The following is a 4,200-nucleotide window of genomic DNA, read 5'->3' as shown; positions in this document are numbered from 1 at the left end:
CAATCGATTTAAAATAATAAGTTTTATAAAATTCTGAAAAATATAGTTTTCAAGTTATTTTAAATAGTTGTCATTAATTATAATTTTTGAATAATATATATATATATATATATATATTAAATAATAATTTTTATATAATTAGTATATTTTATGAATCTTCAAAAATCGTCTCAAAATATTTTGTTTTAATGAAGTGTTTGGTTAATTATTTTAGTTATATAAGAGTTTATATTTTAAATTATTTAGTTCATAATTAATTTAATAATTTTATTTCATTTACATTAAGAAACTCATTAATTAATTCATCATATTTGATTTTAAGCCGAATCAACAATTAAGCTCAATTTGGCTAAGGTCATAAATTCAATGTACAATTATATTGAAGTAAATTAGCTATCTCTTCGGCCCATTTCCACCCTTCAATTTCCATCAAAGCAAGCCCAATTTTCCCCTTTTCCTAAGCAATTCCCAGCTCACCAAACTACAACCACACAATCAGTGATCCAAACATACCCAATACCGTGCAACACAACACACAACGCACAACAATACCAAATCCGACCCCACTTGGCTTCTTCTTCTTCCTCTTCCAGACACGACTCAGAAAACCCTGATAAAAATAATGCTTCTCCTCGCCTGCAGCGCCCAACCACTTGTCCATCTTCTTTTTCCCTTTTTCAGAAGAAATCTCCACCCCTTCTACTGTTGTCTTGAAAAGGAACGATGAATTTGAATTTCAAATTCAATAATTTCACCCGTTTCCTCCTATTCGGCCCTAGTCTCTGTATAAACCACTCCTACCCATCGTTCGAAAGGGGGAGAGCATAGGGAGAGGTATTTGAAATTGAGTTCTTTGGCCATAGTCGTTTGATACTTAAATGTTTTATATTTAGCTCTTCGGTTCTAAGTTTCGAGAAATTCGCTCCTCTCAAGCTCGTTGTCCCAGCTCGCTGCTCCAAAAAAGGAATCCTTGTTTCCTTTTGTGTTCCGTGTCAATGTAGCAAACTGTGTCTGTTTGATGATCTATGCGAAGATTGTTAACAAGAGTGTGTTGGTTCTGTGGTTAGCTCGTACATAATCTTGTTTTCTTGTCGAGTTTCGGGTTGCGAGTTCTAATCCCATGAGATTTGCTTTAATTCTCTTTGGTCACTATTTCCTTACAAAGCGTGAAATAGGTCTTGGTTTCGAATGTCGATAAGTTTCTGTATGAAAATTTCAGTTTGTATATCTTAAGTTTCTAGTGGATCTATTTGATTAAAAGAGGAGCATTTCTTTTGTTTTAAAAGATCAATTTTTTTTCTCTCTATATGAAGTTGTAATCAATGTCTTTTGATATTCTACAATACCCTGCTCCTACTGCATCATTCCCTCCCTTCCTTTGATTTGTTGAAATCCATTTGGCTTAATTTTTTATTTACTTATCTATGCCTAGTTCTCTGGAAATTGTTTTTGTGATCAAAATAGTTATTAAAACAGTAGCATAGCACATTCATTTGTTTATTGTTTGAACAGGAATATTGGTTAAATCTCACATGTGATCTAATACCCCAAAGCAGTAGCTTCATGTCAAAATTAGTCCTTTATTTCATAATATGTGGTTTTAGTTTGAGTTAAATCTAGTAAAGTGTTAAATATTTCTGTTTTTAATAATTCTTATTTAAGGTTGGTTTTCCTTTGCTAACTTAGTTTTGTCTTTCTTTTTCTTGCCATAAACTCTGTCCGAGTTCTAACATGAACTCCTATATCCTGCTAGCTTCATTGTGTTGTGATGTTGATCATTTTCACCCCAAGTAATGCTGCCTTATTTTCTTTTGTTTTAGCGTTCAAATGATCAGTTTGCCATGTGTATGTCATTTTCTTCAATAAGTCCAAGAGGAATTAGTTCCTGCTTTGGTATATATATTAAATAACATGCTTACTCATTTTAATAATGTGGTCAGTGGTGGTGGTGTTGCTTGATTCTCTCCTTGTTTAACTTAATTGTAATTATGTTCAAATCCATATTTCTTTAGTCACATGTTGCTTACTTTGCTTTTGATTTTTTTGTAGGAACTTTCCCCTTCCGAGTCCATGTGGGACCTCACTCTTGCATCCTCAAGATGAGCCATAGAGGCTCAACATCTCTCCATCGATGTCGGCCTCAAGTGAATTTCGAATTAAGAGCAGGTTTACATGGGTTAGGGACAGGTTGCAAGTCTCAAAAAGCCCAAGAAGGGGGTTGCGTACCTGCTGTATATAGCAGTATACACTGGTATACATGGAAAAAATACATGTTCAAAACGAAAATACAGATTGGAGGCGTCGAAGTGGATTGTATACAGTCGGTATACAATATGATATAGAAGAAAATGAGTCAGAATATGACTTGTATGCAGAGTATACACTTAACGTATACACAGTTCTTTTAGAAGCGAGAATGGGCAGAAACCCAATAAGTTGCAGCAGGCCCAAAAAGGGCCCAAATCTCTCTCTGCCTTACTCTTAAATTATTTGATTACAATTATTTATTGCTTGTTTCTTTATCAACTCCTACTTTGGAATTATTAGATAACTCAATTAAATTTCCAAAGATGAACTATATTCTTTATGTTGACATATGTGCGGGGTGGCCTGATCTTTTTCTGTGTGACCGCGTAGCCTCCTCACTCGAGTTGTCCACTCGGGAACCTTGTGTCTAGTAAACCCACTCTTAGTCAACTCGCAGAGAGCTAAACCAGATCTCTTTAAGCGCATTGAACTAAGATGACTCAACACCCAAGGTGTGTTGAGCCCATTAGAGAGACCACCTTGAGTCCAAAAGGACCCACGACCCAAATGGACGACCATACTTATGTGTTTAAATTTGAAGGATGTATACGTCGTTTGACAAGCCATTATCTCTTCGGGTAGAGATTCCCATTCATTTTATTTATAAAGCTTGTATAAATTTGGGTTTGGGACAATTGAATGTTTCACAAAGGATATACACATCCTTCAAACATTAGGCCTACCTTTGACTCCAAAGGTCACATGTATGTTAGGAGACGTTACATATTGTTTGTGTGTTAAATGTTATAAATTTTATTTCATTTGTACTTGTTTGACCTACGTGTTTATATACATATGTTCTGTTTTAAACATAATTGGTCCATTATTTCATTCCAAAGTCTTAGAACGTCACTTTACATATAAACTCAGGTTTCAAGAATACTCTTTGGCTCCATTAAAATATGTTCAAAATCACTCATGTTCTAGGTTACATAGAGCTTCAAAAAATTTATCAGGCCATCATTCAAATTCAAGTTAACCTCGTCATTCTTGAAAATTAATTTTTGCACATACCTAAGCGGCAAAACTAAATATTCCGTAAGTACCACGTCAATTTTGAAATGTCTTTACTTTCAAAAGGATTTTCAATTGAACCTTCCAAAAAGTCAACATTTGAACCTTCATTCAAATCACATAGTTTGTTTTGTTCAAATTTCGTTCTTTCCTGAAAGTTTTAGTTCATAAAATGATCATTTTTTTTCCATTTGATCACTTTTTAGAATCTCTGCCTCCTTGAATTTTTGACTAACTTTTTTTTAAGTAAAACAAAAGTTATTCGTTTTATATGTTACTTTGCTTGATTATTATGACTAATGGAGTAACTCTCTTATTATTATTTTTTAGTTATTTTTTAGAAAAAAGAGACTGTTTGTTGGTAATCAAACTTTCTCACTTCACCGAAGTACCCGATGAGAGAACATTCATATTTCACACGGTTTAAGGTCAAGGAAATTTCTATAGACTCATCATTTCTTACTTCGACTACTAAAAGAATTTGTTCAAAAATAGATTCTATTATCAACACAATTACTTCATCTAAAATGATCCCTACTTCATCTGTCGCAGCCAATCCTAGTTCCTTGGTAGAAATAGAATCATCTATGGAAGCCATTGCTCGTCAAGAGCGACAAATTGGTGAACTGAATCTCCTGGTAACTCAATACACAGCTGCTTTTCGAAACCTACGTTATGCCCGCCAAATAGGACGCATGCCACCTTCCTTTCCAACTTTCAGTGAGTTTAATAAAGGAGATCGTTTCACTATCTTTCAGCAAACTCAAAGTGTTTCGCTCACTTATTCAACGCAGAATCCTCCTCTTGTGTACATATTTTCACCTCCAAAAGCTCCAACGGTAACACATCATGCACCGCCAATGTACACTTATGTCATTG

The 4,200-nt window shown here is 34.3% G+C and overlaps 1 long non-coding RNA gene across 1 annotated transcript; it reads left to right on the top strand.

The window, feature by feature from the left end:
- The first annotated feature begins 434 nt into the window (after positions 1–434).
- On the top strand, positions 435–2,963 carry LOC107003021. The gene is made up of 2 exons (XR_001454595.2): positions 435–834; positions 2,050–2,963. It is a non-coding gene; the product is annotated as an uncharacterized LOC107003021 (long non-coding RNA).
- Positions 2,964–4,200: the final 1,237 nt, after the last annotated feature.

This window comes from Solanum pennellii, chromosome 11, assembly GCF_001406875.1.
Source record: "Solanum pennellii chromosome 11, SPENNV200".
Classification (NCBI taxonomy): domain Eukaryota; kingdom Viridiplantae; phylum Streptophyta; class Magnoliopsida; order Solanales; family Solanaceae; genus Solanum; species Solanum pennellii.
The sequence above is the reverse complement of the archived record's forward strand: the minus strand, read 5'-3'. Positions and strand labels throughout refer to the sequence as shown.